This window comes from Chrysochloris asiatica, unplaced genomic scaffold (genome assembly GCF_000296735.1).
Source record: "Chrysochloris asiatica unplaced genomic scaffold, ChrAsi1.0 scaffold00097, whole genome shotgun sequence".
In the NCBI taxonomy this organism is placed as follows: Eukaryota; Metazoa; Chordata; class Mammalia; order Afrosoricida; family Chrysochloridae; genus Chrysochloris; species Chrysochloris asiatica.
The window spans coordinates 817,243-839,892 of NW_006408615.1; the positions used below are offsets into that span (position 1 = coordinate 817,243).

General features: G+C 44.6%; 1 pseudogene; it reads right to left on the reverse strand.

Annotated features, from left to right (window-relative positions):
* Window positions 1–1,237: 1,237 nt before the first annotated feature.
* LOC102835223 lies at window positions 1,238–5,955 on the reverse strand (annotated as a pseudogene).
* Between the last annotated feature and the right edge of the window lie 16,695 nt (window positions 5,956–22,650).

The window sequence follows — 22,650 nt, forward strand, 5'->3', positions numbered from 1 at the left end:
ATTATTTGAATTAGATTTTTGACTATGAAGGCAGTGACTCAAAATTCCAACCAGAATGGAAGGATTCTTCCTATCAAGGGGAAACCTTGTTTCCTCAGTGTACTGGGTTGATGTTGTTGTTGTAGTTAGGTGCCGTCATAGCAACCCTATGTACAACAGAACCAAACACTGCCTGTTCCAGGGCCAACCTCACAATCTTTCCTGTACCTGAGCCCATCATTTCCACCATTGTGGAACTGTGCCAATCTATCTCATTGGGGGTCTTCCTCTTTTTCTCTGACTCTCCAATTTATCCAACCTGATATCCTTCTTTAGAGGCTGGTCCCTTCTGACAACGTATCCAAAGTATGAGAGATGAAGTCTGGCTATCCTGATTTCCAAGGAGCACTCTGGCTGTACTTCTTCCATCACAGATCTGTTTGTTCCTTTGGCAGCCCATGGTACTTTCAATATTCTCCTCCAACACCATATCTCAAATGCATTGATTCTTCTATGGTCTTCCTTATTTGCTATCCAAATTTCTCATGCATCTGAGGTTATTGAAAATACCTTTGCTTAGGTCAGACACACCTTAGTCCTTAAACTGACATCTTTGCTCTTCAACACTTTAAAGAGGTCTTGTGGAGCAGATTTGCCTAACGCAATATGTCACTTGATTTCTTCTTCTTTTTTTTTTTTTTTTCCACTGTTCATGGTTTATTTGGTGTTTTAGTTGGTATGACAGATAGTTACAATGTTTATACATAGATCTTTTTACATTACATGGTGATATACCTTACTCTGACAAATATAGTACACAAAATAAGATCTTTCAGGACAATTATGTGCAAGACATGCAATATTGGATTTACACATTGGAGGCCAGGATATGATTGGAAAATATGTTGGGCTAGGCATGTTGAATGTAAGAATCAGAATTAAATAAGATACAGTAAACACATTCTTCTGGTTTGAAGGGTGGTGGCAGGATGACAAAATCTCAGTGGCGTCTCAGAGGTGGTGGAACTATTGTATACTAACCAAGTCAGCACTACACGAGGTTAAGTATTATCCACCATCAGGCGATAGCTGTAGGGTTTTATGGACCATTCCTATGTCTGACTTTAGGAAAACAGATATTCTTCCTTGGTCATAATTTTACTGCTTTAATCATAGATCAGATTAAAAGGACAACATACACAACCCCCCAACTAAAATCCCTTTGCAGCCTAGACAGTGAAGTGGTACAACAGCAGGTTTAAAACCGCAGCTCTTTCTGAATGCCCCACAGTGTATCTGCACTCTTCTTCAGATGGGTCTATTGCTCAGGAGTCAGAGTCACCTTCACAACATCTGAGATCCCATTCTGTCCCAAGATGTAAAGAATGCTAAGGAAGATGTCATCTTTAATCCCATAGAATCCCTTAATCATGGTGGAAATTGGATATACCCACCTAAGGTTGTTTATTATGTTTTCTGCCAAGTCTACCACAGAGATTCCAATGGCCCAGGAGGTATAGCCTTTCAGTCGGATCACCTCATAAACTCTGTCGACCACCTATTTGTGAACCTCTTCCACTGTGCCTTATCTGCATCAGTGCCTAAAGCAGGGTGCAGATTTTTCAGGGAGTCACCAGCAACTTTCACACCACTTCACACGGGCACCCTAGCATCTCCATGCTCTCCAAGAACTCACCCACAGCAGCTTAGTGGGTGAACGAACGGCCAGCCTCTCCCCCATGAGGAAACGGAACCACCCTGGATCCAAATGGCAGCCACTACCAATAACACGGTTTTGGGGAAAGCCACTTATCTTCCAAGCAACATAGGTAAGGATATCCACTGGATTAGAAAAAAACACAGTTTGGGCTGTATTTCACGACATTAGCAATGATGAATTTAGAGATGTTCACCTTTAGGCTGGACCAAATTAAGACAGCTTTCTCCTTCGTGCTGACGTGCTCCAGCTCTGATAATAAGCAGCTTGGAATTTGCAGTGACATTATAGTGTTTGCCAGAGACAATTTTTGGTGTTGGAAGGAAAAGGCTGCCATGTTGATGACCCATCATGTCTCCCTTCAGGCTGTGTTCCATGATATCAACAAGAGCAGCCTCATCTGCTAAGTCCTTCATTAAGATGCTGATGGTACCAGCCATACCAATAGCACCAACCCCAACAACTGTAATCTTAATCTGGGGGGCCTGTTCCTCCTTAAGAAGAGTCTGAATCAGCTGATCCTTGAAAGTTGCCAAGCTGGTTTTGGAAGAGGAAGGAATCAGGAGTGCACGTCGGGCAGGCAAGTGGCAGCAATGAGCAGCAGTAAAATCCAGACTCCACTGCAGCAGCTCCCAAACTCTCATTTGATTTTTGAACTGTTGCTTCCATGGCTGTTGATGTTTCATCCGAACATAACGGATTGATCGTTGCTGTTGTTATGTGCCGTGGAGTCAGTTCCAACTCATAGAGACCCTATACAGGGTTTCCGAGGCTGTAAATCTTTATGGGAGCAGATAGTCTCATCTTTCTCCCATGGAGCAGCTGGTAGTTTTGAACTGCTGTCCCTGAGGTTCGCAGCCTGATTCCTAACCACTACGCTACCAGAGCTCCTTATAGGGACAAGAAATTTAGACATTGGCTATCAAAAACTGGGATGTGTGTGGGGAAACTACAAAGACACTAAGTGATTGGTTTACAAGCTTTCATGAGCATGCTTAGTTGCAGAATGAGGAGGGGAGTCCCCATGGAATTGTATTCCTCTTTCTCAGATGCATCTGGTGGAAGGGAATGGGGGCCTATGGTAATTTTGTGAATAATTGTTAGCAGGATTAATTGGGATTGTCACAACTGTAATTGTAGAAGATGTATGACTAAGAAGAGGGAGGAAGTAATCTTTCATTTCAGGAACAGACGATCCCAAGAAGAAAGAGCATGAATGGAGCAAAAATCCCTACTCAGAAAAGCGGGGATAGCAGGGACCATCGCTGTGTGTCTTCAGGCAGGAGGCTGACTGGCAGAATGTGCCCTTTGGACATTTAAATGAATATATGCTTGCTTGGTTTATAAATGTACATCAAATAGTTTTGTCTTGTTCATTTGTGAAATAAAAGATGTAAATGGGGAGTCACAGGGAGGAAGCAAGATAAGTGTTGCAGGGATTGTGATCATTGAGATGAAACAAGACATCTGGTTGGCTGAATGTAGAGCTGATGATCTTGTCTGTAAACCTGCACCCAATTCACAATAGAAAAGATCAGTGGTCACCAGGGGCTCAGAGGGAGGGGAGGGATGAACCGGTAGAGCCCAGGGCCACGTTCAGGCAGTGATTCTGTGAGATGCTGTACTGGAGGGCACTGGCAGGGGGAAATCATGGAAAACTACAAGACTGTGTGCACAATAAAGTGAACTCTTAATGTTATCAATGTGGACTCACCCATTGTAATAAACGTACCTCAGGAATTTGGATGGTAACTGCAGGGAGGGTTCCTTTGGAGCTCTCTGTAAACCAAACCCTATTCTGGTAGCGTAGTGGTTACGAATCAGACTGCTAATCTCACGGTCAGCAGTTTGAAACTACCAGCAGTTCTGCAGGAGAGAGAAGAGGCTTTCAGCTCCTGTAAAGATTTATAGCCTTGGAAACCCTGTACAGGGTCGCTATGAGTTGGAACCAACTCCACTGCACATAACCACCACCACTTCTAGCCCACTGCTGCCCAGTGTACCCCCACTCACAGTGGACCTGAGGGTCAGACTACATCTGCCCCATAGAGTTTCCAAGGTTGCAAATCTGTACGGAAGAAGACTGCTACAGCTTTCTCCAGAAGAGTGGGTAATCAAACTTTTTGATTAGCAGCTGATTGTTCCCTAACCCTAAAACTGAGGACCCCTGGTGGTGCTGTAGGCTGAGCACTGGACTTCTAACCAGCCTCTCTGCAGGAGGAAGATGAGGCTTTCTGTTCCAGTGAAGATCCACCATTTCAGAATCTATCTACAGGGTCACTACAAGTTGTGATTAACTCAGTGGCAGTGGGTGATGACAATGGTGGTGGTGGTTGTGTACCACTGAGTCGGCTTTTACTCACAGCAACCCTTATAGGGGTTCTGAGACAGTCAGTCTGTACAGGAGCAGAAAGCCTCACCTTTCTTCTGCGGAGCAACTGGCAGATTTTAACTACTGGCTTTGCAGTTAGCCACCTAGGTAGCAATCCACTATGGTACCAGGACAGCTTAATAGCAATGGACCATGTTCTTAAGTGCTGTCCTGTTGGTTCCGACTCATAGCGATCCTGTATAGAGTTTCTAAGGAGACACCAATGGGTTTGAACGATGACTTTGTGGTTCCCAGTCAAGTGCTGATCCTACAGTGTCAGGTTGTTGTTGTTGTTGTTGTTGTTGTTACTAAGTGCCCTCAAGTCAGTTCTCACTCAGAGTGATCCTGTATAGTAGGGTTTCCGAGGAGCGGCTGATAAGCTGGAACCACTGACCTTGCAGCTCAAGCTGACTTTGCATTCCTTCACATCAACCCACAGTACCACACCAGGACTCTAGGCCCAAAACTGCTCAAAAAAAAAATAAAGTTTATTCTGAAGAGAAGGACCAGCTCTAAACTTCTCCTTTGGGTAACCCTGTCCACAGGGATTTGCACCAGAACTTCCAGCTTAAATTCTGTGGCCTGCTTCTGACTTGGATTTTTCTGGGGAAGCCTGGAGCAAGGGGAACAAACATGTTCTTCACTAATTTTTTCCAGTAGCTTCCTCACCTTCCTCAAGATCCCCACACATGCTATGCTGGCCCCCCACCCTGCCCCAGTGCTCACTCCCAACAGGCCCTTCTGCCTTTTCTAAGAGGACTTCCAATCATTATGGTGTGTCTTTTTTTTTCTAATTGTCTTAATTATTTTGCTAATTAGAAAAATCTCCCTTCATTGAATCAGCATTTGGGAGGCTCCTGGGGGGTTACTGATGTGCTTGGTGTTCCTGTCTGAAGGGAGAGGAAGTGTTGGGCTCCATGCAGCCCTGCACTTGGACTCTCAGCGGATTAGGATTAGACACAATCCCCCAGTCCTGTCTGGAATGACAGAAAGCACGCCTTTCCATATTTTACTTTTCCTTCCTTCATTCCACCCTTTCTTCCTTCCAATGTTAAAGGGGAAAATGGCCATGCACTCTAAGCAAATACTCCTTCTGTGGTCCTGGTGGAGAGACAGGAAAATGCACTTAGGACCATGGGTTCACTCTTTACTAATCATGGGGAACTGGGCCCACTGAAGAAAATGAAATGTGTATTTCCTGAAGAAATGTCACTAATATTGATAATTGGCCAATTTTCTGAGAATATTCTCAGGGGACTAGGGGTGAAGGGAGGGTTCTGGCTTAATTTCTTAGTGTCATGTCTTCATTAAAGGTCTTATTCATACTAATTGGCCAACTCAATAAAATAAGCAATTTTATGCTTTCTCTCAAAAACTATTTCCGATGCTTAGCATGAAGGCTGAGATGAAATAGACATGGCTATCTTCAAGTTATTACACATCAGCCCTTGTAACGACAGTAATGAGATGTAGCTTGTAACATGTTAGTGATAAATGATGAACTGGTAAATTTTCTGAGCAATCGAAGGGAAATGTCATGTGAGTCTTCACCCTGACTTGCAAGGCCTCACCTGTTCACTGAATATGGGGCTCAGACATGGCAGCAGAGCCATGTTAACCTCAGAAGGAAAAGGAAGAGGAAGGCTCCAAGTTCCTGTACTCAGTGCCTCCCAACTGGCTGGGCAGGGGTGAGGGCAGGCACACAGAGGCCCCAGTAGATGCAGGCAAAGAGAAAGTTCCTGCTGCAGATGTTGGCTGTCCTTTCATAGAAGACAGGTGAGCTCCCAGCACTGTGACTCTGCCCTCCTTCCACCCAGCCACCAGCTGCCCGATCACTTCGTCACCTTCCCTGATGGCATGTCCCGTTGGCCACCTCCTTTCTGCACATGGTGGCATGAAGGATGAGGACTTTCTCCTGATTCTCTAGGAACTGGAGCAATGCCAACTCTGAGAAGGTCCCGTCAGTTTAGTGAATGAGTCTATTGATAAACAAAGGCATTTGGGTTCTGACCTAGGGTATATATACCAGAGAGGGCATTTGCTGGTGACGCTAGCTGCTGCTGGCAATTCAACTACAATGGAATAAACCACTGCCCGCTCCTGTGCTGTCCACCGTCCCCTGCTTGGCTGTGGATGCACCACTGAGACCCACAGGGTTTCTTTGGCTTTTGGAAGTATAATGCCAGGCTCTTCTTCCTAACCTTACTCTGGAAACTCCAATAAAACCTGTTCAACATGACAGTAACACACAGGTCTCTTCTGACAGACAGATGATGCTTGCACATGAGATGTGTGGGACAAGGTGAGCATTTAAAGAAAGCCCAAGGGCCCCATATGCTCAAAGCCACTGCTGAGTTCAGAGCTGGGCCGTGACCTCACAGGCCACCAGGAACCTCCCAGCCAGGGCAGGTGCATGTCCCTGTATGTCTCCTTTGTGTCAATGCTCAGGTATGAGACCAGTTTTCCTTCAGGTAGAAGGATTTGCCTGTCAAGCCCTCATTGGCTTTTGGTGGTAGATTGGGGGTTGTTTTTCCATCTAGAGAACATGGTTTTCTACACTGTGCATTTACATTTGCAGAGATCTCAATGTTTTAGCCGAAAGCATATTCAGTGTGTAGGGGAGAGAATGGGGACGTCACAGGAAAGCCAAGGGAGACCCATTCTCTGGGTCCCAGACATTAGAACCTCAAGCTGCTCTAGGCCTTGTGGTAGGTAGAATCCTGGTGGCTTAGAGAAAAGAAATGAGGACAGAAGGGGAGGGAAGGGACTTTCAGTCCCTGCTGATAGCAGACACAGGCTGGTCAGTCCACTGGAAAGGCCAAGGGACAGGGCACAGGGAGAAGGGGCCCAGAGCTGGACTTAGCACACCTGCCCTCCAACACCATGGGGTGAAGGTAGGAGTCTGGGAGTTGGGAGAATGCTGATCTTTTGGGAGCTGGACCAGCATGACTGAGCAATTGTCTTTGATGAGTCACTGCTATGTCTTTATGTTCAGAACAAAGAGAGAAACTTGGTCCCAAAGAGAAGTCGCTGCCAAACAGAGTCTCAGGGGTTGGAAGGCAGAGTAGACTCCAGAGACTGGGAACCAGGGGACTCAGCACGAGGGCCTGCAGCAAAGGCAAGAAAGGGGGCTGGCTCTGCCCCAGCATCAGTACAAGGTCTGTGTCATAGCCTAGGGTCCATCCTTTCAGCAGGGTCAGAAGGAAATGCCTTCCCCCAATTCCCCAAGCCTCAAGGAGACCCAGGCCCAGCCAGAGGACTGCCCAGGATGGCCATAGGCTAAGCGTGGGAGGGCGGGAAGAAATGGGCTATACGCCTAACCTCTGCACCTGTGGCTGAAACTGTTTAGAAATGGGAGTTGTGTTTGGTCATGTTAACAAGGTTGTATCAGAGTAGAAAACCCACCTCCATTGAGTTGATTCCCCCTCCCATCCATCCTATAAGACAGACTAGAAGTGCCTGGGAGGGCTCCAAGGCTGTAGATCTTCGCAGAGGCAGAATGCTGCATCTTTCTCCTGCAGAGCAGTTCATGGGTCTGAACTGATTACTTTCATTTAGCAGTTGAGCACTAAAACACCAGTTTCAGTTCTAAACCTCATCACTTCTAAGTGATCACAAAAGCGGTCCCAGAGACAGCCCTGAAGGAGGGGAGATATCCTTTGAGGACCATCTTCAAGCCAAGGAACCCAAACACCAAGAAGTGTCCGGGGCTAATGACGAAGAGCGTATCAATATGCCTGAGATGCTGATAGAACTTTTCGGTCTCCGTAACTATGGGACAGCACACATCCCGCCCTGAAAGGCCACGTTACAGCATCTTTAGGGAACTGAGATGCCTGGGACCAGGATTCTGAGGGCCCCTTGGGTTCAGAGACAGACACTGAACTAGGACTTCTCTGGGAAGATGCTGATGTGGTCACACTGCTCTCATGGGACTCAGTGAAGACCCATTGGTGAGTCTGCAAAGCCAGAATCTGAGAGGTGGGGAGGAGCCTCCTGCGGGCTGGACCTCTCCAACCAATGGTATGATAGGGACAGCTGGCCTCTCACACCTTAAACCCTGAGATCATCAATGTGGGCATGATCAGCACTCCTACAGTCCTTAAGGAGGGGCGGGCATGAGAGCTCAGCTCCCTACCATCTTCACTCTGCTATTGGGATTGTTCAGTGCAGGACTATTTTTCTTTTGTTTTGCTTCTATTCAGCAGAAGGAAATCCAAACAGCACTGAAGGAATTACTGAAAAGAAAGGCACCAGGATTTGATGGAATACCAATAGAAATGTTCCAACTAACTGGTGCAGAGAGGAAGCACTCAATAGTCTATGCCAAGAAACTCATAAAGACTGCTGACTGGAAGAGATCCTTATCTATGCCCATTCCAAATAAAGGAGACCAATGTCATTAATGTGACACACAAGTAAATTTTTGCAGATGATCATTCAAAAACAGCAGTACATTAATACTGAGCTATCAAAAATTCAAACTGGATTAAGAAGAGGACATTGTTGTTGGTGGTAGGTGCCATCGAGTTGGTATCGACCCATAGCGACCTTATGCACAGCCGAACGAAACACTGCCTGATCCTGGGCCAACGTCACTATTGTTGCCACACTTGAGTCCATCGATGCTGCCACTTGGCCAATCCATCTCGTTGGGGGTCTTCCTCTTTTTCTCTGACCCTCCACCTTACCAAACATGATATCCTTCTCCAGTGACTAGTCCCTTCTGACAATATGTCCAAAGTATGAGAGACGAAGTTTGGCCATCTTGGCCTCTAAGGAGCACTCTGGCTGCACTTCTTCCAAAATGGATCTATTGGTTCTTTTGGCAGCCCATGGCATTTTCAATATTCCCCTCCAATACCATAACTCAAAGGCATCAATTCTACGGTCTTCCTTACTCACTGTCCAGCTTTCGCATTCATATGAGGCTATGAAAACACCATGGCTTGGATCAGGCGCACCTTAGTTCTCAAGATGACAAAAGGACATGGAACCAGGGATATCAACGTTGACATCAGATGGATCTTGGCTGAAAACAGAGAATACGAGAAATACATTTCCTTGTGTTTTATTGAATGTTGTTGTCGGTTAAGTGCCATCAAGTCAGTTCTAACTCATAGTGACCCTGTGTATGAGGAGTGGCTGGTGAGATTGAACTTGAAACTTGAAGTCAAACAACCTTATGGTCCAGTGCTTATCTTGCAGCGTCACACCAGGACTCTGTTTTATTGAATACACAAAGGCATTTGAGTATGTGGATCCGAACAAACTATGGATAAAACAAACTACAGTCAACATTGTGAGGAAGGGGAGTTCCAGAGCACTGAATTGTGCACATGCAGAACTCGTGCATAAAACAAGAAGCGTTCATTAGAACAAAACAAGGGATTACTGAATGCTTTAAAATCAGGAAGGGTGTGTGTTAGGGTTGAATTCTTTCACCAAACTTATTCTATCTGCATGCTGTGCAAATAATTGGAGATGATGGGCTATATGAAGAAGACTGTGGCATCAGGATTGGTGGAAGGCTCATTAACAACCTGTGATATGCAGACAGCACAGCTTTGCTTCCTGAAAGCAAAGAGGACTTAAAACATTTGTTGATGAAGATCAAAGACTACAGCCTTTGTTTGGTATGGATTACAAATCGGTGTAAAGAAAATGAAAATTCTCACAACTGGACCAATAAATTACATCACTATAAATTGAGAAAATAATGAAATTGTCAATTATTTCATTTACTTGGATTCACAATCAATGATCATGGATTCAGCAATAAAGAAATCAAAGGATATATTGCACTGGGCAAATCTGTCATGAAAGAACTCTTTAAACTGTTAAATATCAAAGATGTCACATTAAGGACTAAGGTGTGTCTGATGTAAGTCATATTTTCAACCACCTCATATGCCTGTGTGAAAGTGGGATAATGAAAAAAGGAAAACCAGAGATGAACTGATATATTTGAATCATGATGTTGCAAAGGAACATTGAAAATACCAGTATGGCACTGTGGGTTAATGCGCCGGACTGCAAAGTCTATTTGAACCATGAGGCTGTCAGTTCAAGCTCACCAGCCACTCCTCAGAAACTCTGAACAAGGAGACTATTAGTTGGTACAAACTCGACAGCACTTAACAACAAGAATGAATCAATCTGTCTTGAAAGAAGAACAGCCAGAATGGGCCAATCTTTGCCTATTAGGAATGATGTTCATATGAGCATTTGTATGCAAGTCTCTGTGTGAGCATATGTTTTCAGATTTTGAGGGTGCTTATCTAAGAATGGAGTCCTGGTGTGGCACTTTGGGTTAATGTGCTGGACTGTAAAGTTGGTTTGAACTGCAAGGTCCATGGTTCAAACTCACCAGTGGCTCCTTGGAAACCCTCTTGTTGTTGTTGTTGTAAAGTGCCATCGAGTCGGTTCCGACCCATAGCGACCCTGTATAGGGTTGCTATTTGAAATTGCTGGATCATATGATGATTCTGTTCTTAAATTGTAGAGAAATGACCAAAGTTTTAAACAGGTGTTGTACCATTTTATATTCCCACCAACAACATACTGTTATTGTTAGGTACTGTTGAGTCTGATCCAGTTCATAGTGACAACAGAACAGAACATCACCTGGTCCTTGAGCCACTCTATGTTTGAGCCTACAGTTGTAGCCACAGTATCATCCTCTCCCACTGAGGGTTGAACACTTTGTTGACCTTTTACCAAGCAGGGTATCCTTCTCCGGGAACTGGTTCCTTCTAAGACATGTCCAAATATGTCAAAGTCTCACCGTCTTTGCTTCTAAGGAGCATTCTGGCTGTCCGTCCTCCCTCTGGCAATCCATGGCATATTTAATGTTTTTTACCAAAACTATAATTCAATGGCATCAACTATTCTTCCATCATTCTTATTTATTGCCTAGTTTCCACATGCATGAGACAACTGAAAATGGCTTGAATTAGGTCCTCTTTACTCTTCAAAGTGACATCACTGTTGTGCTTTAAAAAAAAAGAAAGAAAGAAAACATTTCTAAGTGGTCTTTTGCAGCAAATTTGCCCAATGCAATGTGTCATTTAATTTCTTATCCCCATGGGCGTTGATTATAGTTCCAAGTACAATTAATTACTTGAACATTTTAATCTTTTTTCCCCATTTATCAAAATGTTGCCTATTGGTCCATTTGTGAGGAATTCTAGTTTCTTTATGTTGACATATAGTCTTAATTGAAGGCTGTAGCCTTTGATCTTCATCAGTAAGTATTCCACGTCCTCTTTTCATCAACAAGGTTGTGTCATCTGCATATTTTATAGGCATTCCAGTTTCTCTACATCCTTGCCAACACAGCTTTTGTCTATGTTTTTATTTTATTTTGCCATTTTAGTGGGTGTAATAGTATCTCTTTGTGGTTTTGCAGTGCATTTCTCTAGTGGTTAATGATAGTATTTAACATGTTTTGTGTGCTTATTGGCCACTTGTTTATACTGCTTAGAGAAATGTCTATTCATGTCCTTTATCCATATTTTAATTCAGTTATTTGAATTTGAATTTTTGTGTTGTAAATTTAAAGATTTACATTTTCTTATATTAGTTTTTTGATGGACTCAAACATAGCAATGATTGTGTGGATGATGAAGAAACAATACGAATTTCATTCTGTTAGAAAAAGGGTCACAAAGTCAGAATTTAAGTAGTGGCTCCTAACAACAGCGTGCTATTTTTATCAAATATAAGATTTTAACCTATTTCCTCCCATTCTGCAAGATGACTTTTTTGATTGTATCCAATGCAACACAAGGCCACAAAATTTACACCAATTTTTTTTCTCTAAAGTGTCACAGTGTCAGTTCTTATTTCAGGTCTAGGATCCATTCTGAGGTGGTTTTTCATATGATGTTAAGTGAGATTCATTATTATATTTTTTGTATATGGAGATAAAGTTGATTCACCAATATTGAAGAAACTCTGTTTTCCTCTATGACTTGGAACCCTGAAAATCAATTGACCAGAGACACCTTCAAGCATGGAATTGTATCCACCCCAAAGGATCACCTTTCAGCCAAACAATAGACAGGTCTATAATAACATCAAAGGAGCTCTGGTAGCGTAGTGGTTACGAATCAAGCTGTGAGCCTCAAGGTCAGCAGTTCGAAACTACCAGCTGTTCCGCAGGAGAAAGATGAGGCTTTCTGCTCCCGTACAGATTTACAGCCTCAGAAACCCTGTACAGGGTCGCTATGAGTCGGAACCGACTCCACAGCACATAACTACATCAACATAATAACATCAGGGAAGAGTACACTGCTCAGTACAATCAACCATAAAAGGCCAAAAAGGCGGCATTTGCCCCAAAACAAAGCTCAGAAGGCCGGAAGAAGCAGGGAAGAAGGACATGAGTAGATACAGGGAACCTAGAGTGGAAGGAAGAAGAGTTCTGTGAAATTAGGTTGCAGCAGCCAATGTCATGAAATAAAGTGTTGAGTAGAAAAATTGTATGCACTGTAAAATTCCATGCAAACTACAATAAAAAGAAAAAAGAAAAGCAATTGTCCAAAGATGTATGGCTTTATTTTTGGTCCCACAACTTTAGCCATCTACCTATCTCTCCCTCTGTTGGTACCACATTATCTTGATGAGTATAGTTTGTTTCATGTTTTGAAATTGTAAGCTTGAGTCTTCCATTTTTGTTCTTCTTTGAAAAGATTGTTGTGCCTATGATAGGAATTTTAGGATCAATTTGCCCATTTCAGCAAGATATGTGGTGGGATTTTGACAGCAGTTAAGCCCTTCCTCTAAACTCTGTCTCAGAACTGGTGTTGGGATTGTAGCTGGAGAACAAATGTAGTGTTTCCTCCCAGGAGCTCCCAGTCTTCTGACTGGGTTTGACTGGGTCTGTTCAGGCAATAAAGCACGGAAGGATTTGCACACATGTATGTGCATGCACAAGCTCTTAGGAATGGTTCATTCTTCCAGGAGAGACTGGGGGAGTGTACTCATCACCACCTGTCACCACCACCTTCAAATACTGTGGCTTTTGACCCTCACATGTGTCTGTTGATTAAGCGCTTCTCACTACAGGTGGGCTTGGTTAGGGTGTTGATTTACTCCTCAAAATTGACTCTGACCCTGAAGAATGGAGCCCTGTGTCCTTGAGTGTTGGAATTAATGAGACACACATGTGGAAGGCCATTTCCTGAGTAGTACCTGGAGGACATCTACAGCATCCACCACGATGGAAAATGTTTATGGCCTGATGTGAACCAAGGCTGCAGACATGGGAACCCCCCACCAATTCTGGTCGGGCCAGTACTAAGGTGGTGCTGGAACTTTCAAGAGACATGCACAGTAGGCCACACAAGTGAGAGAGAAGGCCCACATCAAGTTTGCACACTTGCCTCATACTCATCTACACACTGCTCTGTACAATGAGGGAAAGGGTCCCTTCTCATCCCACAATTCACCTCTAATTTCCCAACACCACATGCAATGGGGTGTCACCAACGACTTACCATGAATGATGGAGAAGATACCTTGGTGGCAGAAATGTTTTGCATTCAACTGTTAAACTAAAGACTCAAAGTTCTGGGGTTTAAACCCACCTAGCAGGGCTACAGAAAAAAATCTGATGAGCTGTTCCTATAAAGATGACAAACAAGACCCCTGTCACACACGGGGTCACATTGAATAAAAATGGACTTGATGGATATGGGATTGTGTTATTTTTGTTTTGGAAAAGAAAAGAAAACAAACTATATATACATATATAGATATGATGGTGGTCATGTGCTGTGGAGTCAATTCCAACTCATAGTGACCCTGCACAGGGTTTCCAAGGCTATAAATCTTTACAGGATCAGAAGCCTAATTTTTCTCCCTTGGAACCACTGGTAGTTTCAAACTGCTGACCTTGAGGTTAGCAGCCTGACTCATAACCACTACACTACCAGAGCTCCTTATATATAGACATATATAGTTGTTGTTGATGTTAGGTGCCATCGAGTAGGTACCAACTCATAGAGACCCTATGAATAACAGAACAAAACACTGTCCTGTTCTGCACCAACCTCATCATCGTTGCTACACCTGAGCCCATTGATGCTGCCAATGTGCCAATCCTTCTCACTGGGCGTCTTCCTCATTTTCTCCAACCTTCCACTTTACTAAACAGGATATCCTTCTTTTCAGTGACTGGTCCCTCCTAGCAATATGTCCAAAGAGCACTCTGGTTAAACTTCTTCTTCCAACACAGATCTATTGGAGTGGGGGCTAGGGGCAGTCCATGGCACTTTCAATATTCTCCTTCAACACCATAACAAATGCATCAATTCTTCTACAGTCTTCCTTATTCACTATATAACTTTCACATGCATATGAGGTGATTGAAAATACCACGGCTTGTGCCAGGCATACCTTAGCCCTCAAAATGATATCTTTGCTCTTCAACACTCTAAAGAGGTCTTGTGCAGCAGATTTGCCTAATGCAATACATTGTTTGATTTCTTCACTGCTGCTTCCATGAATGTTGATGGTTAATCCCAGAGAAATGAAGTCTTTGACAACTTCAATCCTATCTCCATTTATCATGAGGCTATCTTTTGTTCTAGTGGTGAGGATTTTGTTTTCTTTACATTGAGATGCAACCCATAACTAAGGCTGATTTTCATCAGTAAACATTCTCAGTCTTCTTTGCTTTCAGTGAGCAAGGTTGTATCAACTGCATATTACATGCTGTTAATGAGTTTTCCTCCAATCCTAATACCACATTTTTCTTCACATAATCCAGCTTCTCAGTTATATACACAGCATACAGTTTGAATAAGTATGGTGAAATAAATAACTCTGTTGCACATCATTTCCAATTTTAAACCATTGAATGTTCCTTTGTTCTGTTTGAACAACTACCTCTTGGTCTATGTACAGCTTCCTCATGAGTACAATGAAGTGTTCTAGACTATGCATTCACTGCAATGTTGTCTATAGTTTGTCATGATCCACACGGAAATCTTTTGAACAGTCAATACAGCACATGCAAACATCTTTCTGGTATTCTCTGTTTTCAATCAAGATCTATCTGATACCAGCAATGATATCCCTCAGTCCACATCCTCTTCTGAATCCAGCTTGAACCTCTGAAAGTTCTCTGTCAATGTATGGTGGCAGCCGTTTTTGGTGTTTTCTTTAGTATAACTTTACTTGCATGGGATATTAATGATATTGTCCGATGATTTCCGCATTACATCGGGTCACCTTTCTTTGGAATGGGCACAGATATGGCTCTCTTCCAGTCAGTTGGCCAGATAGTTGTCTTCCAAATTTCTTGGCAGAGATGAGTGTGTGCCTCCAGTGCTGCATCAGTTTGTTGAAATATTTCAATTCAGGTTCCTACAATTCCCAGTGCCTTGTACATACAACACAAAACAGCACATCTGTCTGAAGGGAAAGAGGTTAATCATTGAAGCCAGAGCTCAGGGTCCTCTTCCCATGAAGCATGTTCCACTTACACAGGCGAGCATGACACACGCCTGGCAGGTCTGTGTGAAGTGTGCACAAAGTCCAGGCTCCTAGAACGTTCACAGCAGTAGGACATGCACTTAGGGTGCAAACTTCCATAAGGTGCATGGTGGAGAATCACTGATGGAAACCACATTCAGCCCCACACCCCATACTGGCCTTGTCTCCTGGAAGAGAGAGATACAGGGACATAAGTCCACAACACTCCTTCTTCTCTTCTGCAAGGAGTTCAGATTTCAAGTAGTAAATGACACCAAATGACTAGAAGTAAATGTGTGTGACTAGCACAAGGAAGCCGTTTGTCATTTCAAATGCTTCCCTTGAGGTGTGTCTGTGTTACCTGGCATTCGGCTTGATTCTTCTGCTGTGTAGCAACCAATCAAAGAGTTGGCTAATCTTCTCACCTACAAAACCATCTACTAAAACATTTTTATACTATGCAAATTTTCAAGATTTATCATCGCCCGCAATTCTAATAATAGGCTTCCTAGGTAAAACGTGGATCAAAATCACTGGGTCTTTCAAAATTTTATTATTAGGTTCACAGAAAATACAATATCCCATGAAGAGAGCATATTTCTCGTGTTGTGAGTAAGAATGGCTGTGCCGATAGCCCGCTATGATGTATCTCTTCTTTCTCCCGCTTAACACTTTGTATATCATCTCCCCCTAATTGGGTTTGTTTCTCCTATATGTTCTGGGCTTGCATCCATGAGTTTCAATGCTGCTTCTATACTCTAAGATTTTAAATTAATCTTCTCTCTTGATTTGTTCTCTTATAATTCCCAGAAAAGCAAGTGTTCATTGTGAACTAACTTTGTAACTCTCACCAAGATGTATATTAGACAATCCACACTTGGGCTTCCTTGTGAAATGTTTCTTTGAGACATGACCTTCACCATTCCCTTATGCCTGGGATAACATTGGGATAGCACTGGTTTGTGTAGAATGACACCCCTTACACATACCTGTGGGCTGGGTTTTACAGAAAGATTAAAACAACAACAACCTAAAAGTCATCATCTTCACACAGTCCCTGTGTGTTCTCAATAATCCTATCCAAAGGTCTTGTGAGACAGACCATCTCTAGCCCTGCTTCCACCTGAGAACAATCCAGGGCTGACTTGGTGCCTGGAAACTGCACCAGAGATGCTCATTCATGGGCACATCTCTATCACACTTTGCTGCATGAGAACAGAGTTGGAAACTGATGAACTGCACACATTTTTATAAATCATAAACTCACGTATGCAGCGCACTTTGCTCAAATCCTGAAGCAACAGAGCAGAAAGACCATGGAAGCCAGGAACATGTCTGCATCCTTCATGAACAGCAGAGGAGTGTCCAGATCCAGGAGCACTCACTTCCCCTCTTTAGGGTCCTGTGTGGCTGGCTGTGAGTAAGTGCCATGGGCATCCTTGTGCCCAACTCCCAAATACATAACAGTTTGTAATAGTCTGTGGAGACCACCTAGTGCATCTGGGGTGGCTCCTGACACCTCAAGATCAAATGGGAACATAATTCACACCCTGGGGCCTCAGAATAATCAGAAACATCATTCTGGGAAAATGCAAGGACAGACATTAGGCTATGTTGCATCAATGACCCACTGGAACCTGGGATCACAGTCTGAGAGACCCCACCCTGCACACCGACTTCACGGTTAACTCATCTCATGTGTCCCTGCCCAGGCTCAACCTTCCAGTTCTGATCTGGATAAGGTTGTAGGTGCAGATATCATATGTGTCCCCTTTTTCCACTTTGCCAAGAAATGAAGACCAGAACTCCAGAGTTCAATGGTACCTTCCTGCAGATCCAGCTAGGGAGGGAAATGGTATCACAGCCCAAAGTGAGGGGCAACTCTGGGTGGCCAGGGATGCAGAAACTGTTTTCCAGAGGTGTTTCAGGGAACTGGGTCTCCAGAGTCTTGGAGGACATTAAGTCCCTGTTGTAGGTTCAGGGTCAAGTGAGCATGGACTAGAAGAGATCTGCTTAGCAGACCCTGGCCCAGACCCCATCCCTCCATTGAGGCCTCTCTACTGTACTACTAGAAATGTCCTTTCAATCCCCCCTTACATCTGCCAGTCTCTCAATGTGTGGTGACTTGTGTGTTGCTGTGATGCAGGAAGCTATGAAATGCCACCAGCATTTCATAGACCAGGTGGATAAGTTCCAGTGGAAATTTCAGACTAAGAAAGACGAGGGACAGAGACCTGGCGATGTACTTGGAAAAAACAGCCAATGAAAATCTTACAGAGCCAATGTTAGAGGCTGCTTAGATGGCCCTGGACAGAGAGTGACCACAACCAGCAGCCCAGTGGCCATACAGATGGTAGAGACTTTCTTTCTGTTGTACTCCTTCTGCCCCCAATAAGCCTGGGCTGACCTTACTGTAATTAACAACAAGCCCCCTGTTGAGGAAGCACTGTATTCATGATGGGCCCTAAAACATATCCAGGGCATCATCTACCGCTGGAAGCTGTTGTTGTTGTTGTTGTTGTTAGGTGCTGTTGTTTCTAAAGCAATCCTACACACAACAGAACAAAATGCTACTCATTCCTGTGACACTCTCACAATCATGCTATGAAAACTCTGACTTTTAATGGTTTGAAAAGATTGAGCTAGGTCTGTCTGAAATGTAGTCCATCTACTTATCTAGCCATTTGGTGGATGCTTGCCATTCTGGGCTAGGTCATTCCCTGGGATCTGAGATACTTTTCAAGGAAATGCATGTGATTCCACACCTACGTCACATGGCACTGATGTCCGCCCCGGCTTTGTCCTGCCCACCTGTGAAACCCCACTACCTCTTCCCCTTATTGGCTCCTGACCTGAATGAACCTATTCAAATCTCTAATGATGTTTTTATATCTGCAAGAAGTTCAGCCCAGTAGGGAAATGTCTAATTCAGTTCTCAGCCCTGTGATCCGATGCAGCCGCTTTTTATCCAAGACAATTTCTTATCGTGAACAACCACATAGTCCTGTCAGGAGCACAGTTGGATTATGAACTCCCACACGTTTGCCATGAAATCTTAAACAGGAAGGGAACCCGGACCCATGGAAGCTGGCATCAGCCTCCTGCCAAGGCTTACAGCACTATCAACAGAGTTTATGTATTTCGAGAACCGGGCTATGAATCTACTATGCTGGCTTAGACAAGCTGCTAAGACTCCCTGGGCCTCAGTTTCCTCATCTCTAAAGTGGGGGAAATATTGCTACCTTCCTGCTGGGATTCTTGGGTCAGTTAAATGAGAAAGTGAATGCAAATTCTTGATGATGGCAAAGAGCAGGGGCTAAGAAAATGCTAATGAGTGGTCCATTCCTATCAGTAAACTGCGCTACAGTTTGTGTTTAACTACTAGCCTAAAGTTCATCAGTCTGGACTCAGCTAGTGGTGCTCTGGAAGAAAGTTCTGGCGACCTGCTTTCTTTAACATTATTGTACCGGTTAAGTACTGTTGAGTCTGTTCTGACTCATAGTGACCATGTATAGGGTTTCCAAGAAGGGGCTGGTGGGTTTGAACCGCCAACTTTGCAATCAGCAGTCCAGTGCTTATCCTACAGTGCCACACCAGGACTCCCCATTAAGTTTATTGTTATTAAGTGCGATTGAGTCAGTTCTGACCCAGATCCACCTGCATAGTGTTTCTCAGGAGCAGATAATGGTTTTTCAACAGTCGACATTGTGGTTCAAATCAACCTTTTAGTCAAGTGCTTATCCTACAGAAACCGCTATGGGGAAGTTCTGCTCTATAGCACACGGAGGTGCCATGAATCAGCATCAACAGGACTGTAAAGGGTTTGCTTTCTCTGTTCTATTGTCCCGTCTATTATTAGGGGTGAAAATGAGCTTTTGTGGGACAGACCAGGTCCAGAGAGGAAGGAGGGGGGTTTGCACTGCACAGTAAGAGTTTATAGAACATCTCTTGTGCCTCTTTGCAAAAATGTGGAGGAGCTGCCAAGCCCCCTTTGCCACCCGCCCACAGGTGGGCATCCAGAAGATCTTGTCTCCCATCCCTTACTCCTCGTTGAGCCAAAACTACACACACTCTTTGCTACTCAGGCCAGTGATGCTCACCCCTCCTGTTACAGATTGTATTATGCTGATGTCCCTGCAGATGTGACCCTGTTTGGAAATAGTCTTTGAATGCAGTGCAGTGTGCAGCCCGCAGTGACTCAGCAGAGAGTGCTCACCTTCTCTGTGAGAGACTGGATCGATTTCCGGTCTATGCCCCTCATCAGTGGAGGCTCCCCTGCTGCCATGGTGCTGAGCAGGTGCCCGCAGAGCTTACAGACTAGGAAGATAAGCTTGGTGACCTAGTCTAAAACTCAGTCAATAAATGCTCTAAAGATCTACGATCCATCATGGTGATAGGGCTGGACCCAATGGCAGTGTGATCCACTGTGCATGGACAGGAGCCTGAAGGATCCTCCAGCCACCTCACATTAACCCCTTCATCCTATGAGTCTGCAGGAGTCTCCAACCACCTCACATTAATCCCTCCATCCAGTGATCATGCAGGAGCCTCCAGTCTGCCATCTGACCTGCAGGTTTTGACCTCATTTAACCCCCTGGATCATGTGAGCCAATCAAGGTTTCCAGCATGACTCCTGACCTTAACTTGGGTTTGATAGGTCCCGTGAACCAGGGAAGATCTTAAGTCTGTTTCTGAGCCCACAGATTTGGAAATTCCAGGCCTCATAGTGGTCTGAACCATGTCTTCTATATTTATATATGGGAGCATAGTGGATCCATATGATAAGCACTTAACTGTGAACCACAAGGTCTGAAATTTGAGCCCACCTGCTGCTCCATGGGAGAAAGATGAGGCTTACTTCTCCCATGAAGATTTAAATACTCAGAAACCCTATAAAGGGTCACTATGAGTTGGAACCAACTCAATAGCACTTAACAGGTCATGGAATCACAGCTCCTTCTGTGCCCAGAAAACCCAGGAGTACTTATGAACCAGTTGGACCATGGACGTCTTTGTCCTCTGAGTCCCTTAGGCCCACGACACAAGGTGCTGCCACTTAGAAAAGCCATCCCTTTGCTTTTGCTTTCCTTCCCGTTGGCATCCCACTGGTGCTGGAATGAGCCATCTCTGTGGGCACCTTGCTTTCCTACTAATCTTTCCCACATGGGACAGCAGCTTGGGGACAGCTTCCAGGAGTGGGGTGCTCCTCTGAGCAGGTGCTGAGTCAGCACTGAGCTAACAAAGGGTGGGATGGTCATGGAGCATCTTCATGTATTTCTTACTGGCTTGTCTCCTCTTGAAAAAACAGATTAAGAGATCAAGACACCATGTATATCATCAGTCCACTAAGAAAATGAAATGGCAACTGGTACCACCTCATTTCCCCTCCCTGGGTCCTCACCACTGCCTCCCCTTTGTTCATTATTCACCCCATTATGAAAAAACTGACCACAACATCAACCCTGGTGCTGGGACACTTTGGGCATGAAAGAGACGTGGCCCCAAGCCTGGAAGTCTCAGAGTAATGGTGCTCACACTGGGCCTTCTAAGGGGAGAAAGTGACACTGTGTCTCAGAAAGCCACGCTCATCAGTCATTCACACCTTAGTCAGAATTAATCCAGATCCTTCCCTCATAGACAAACTTTCTGCCTTAGGCTGAGACAGGAGAGTTGGGAAAAGAAACCCTCCTTAGGTACATGAATCACTCCTCTTCAGGGGACTCCTCTGCATGCTTCTGCTTCTTGGTACATGCAGGGGAAGGGCCGTCGATCCCTACAGGGACTTGTCCCATGCAAAGATGTCGTTTGGGTCCTACTGGGGAAGGAACTCTTGGTGCAGAATTCCACTTTGCAGCAGGCACACAAGTGGTAGCACTGAAAGGGGCTGCTGGCAGGAGGTGGTGACAGAGATGTTAGCTCTGTCACCAGGACATGCTCTTGGGCTCCCTGGGTCAACAAGCCACAGGAAGTCCCCATGAGTGCGTTTTGAGAAAGGTCATCCTTTACACATGAGTGCCTGGATTTGTATTTCAAATTCCCATGCCATAGTCCCTGCAGCAAAACTTCCAATGGAGCAGAAAATATTGCTCCAATGAGCCATTTCCTAAAACAATCCCCAAAGTGTGGCTCCAACGCCTGGGTGCTGACCACTGTGACAATTGGCTGTAAATTAACTTTCAGATCTGAAATAGCAGGCTGGTGGTCAATGTGACAAATGGCTGGAGCTTCACACCCCAGGGGAAGGACAGCCCCTTCGTGATCTCACCATACCAACAAGAGTGGATTTCACATATCCAGTTCCCATAATCATCCCAAACCTGTACACTTTACTGTGCTCTCATGTGACAGCTTGGGGAACTGGTGGGGTTGGCACTTGCAAACCTCCCTAGCAAAGCTTGTGAGTCCTAGAATCTGACTGGGGCTAGGAAAGATGTGAACCCTAGAATCCGATCAGGGCCTGGAGAGATGCTTTGTGGACCATCCCACCCTTTGTTAGCTCAGTGCTGACTCAGCACCTGCTCAGAGGAGCACCCCACTCCTGGAAGCTATCCCACCTGGGGAAGACTAGTAGGAAAGCAAGGTGCCCACAGAGATGGCTCACTCCAGCACCAGTGGGATGCCAATGGGAAGCAAAGGGATGGCTTTTCTAAATGGTAGCACCTTGTGTCCTGGGCCTAAGGGACCCAGAGGACAAAGATGTCCATGATCCAACTGGTTCATAAGTACCCCTGGGTTTTTGGGCACAGAGGGAGCTGCAATTCCATGATTTATGAGAGTGTTTCTTTCAACCCTCGTGATTCACATCAGCTCAGCCAGGAGATGGAGGTAAGGACTCCACTTGTCAGCACCCACAGACCTGGTGCCTCCTCCATATTTTTGCTTTTTGTTGATTCTGAGTCCAAGCAACTCTTTATGTCCAAGTAGCTCTGCTCGATGGGTTTTCATGGCTGTAAACTTTACAGAAACAGATCACCAGGTCTTTCTCCCTCAGAGCCAGTGGGTGAAACTGCTGACCGTTTTCCAGCAGGTGAGCACTTGACTGTGTGTGCCACCATGGTTCCCCTGCTGTGCTATGCAAGATGTCCACTTGTAATTGCTG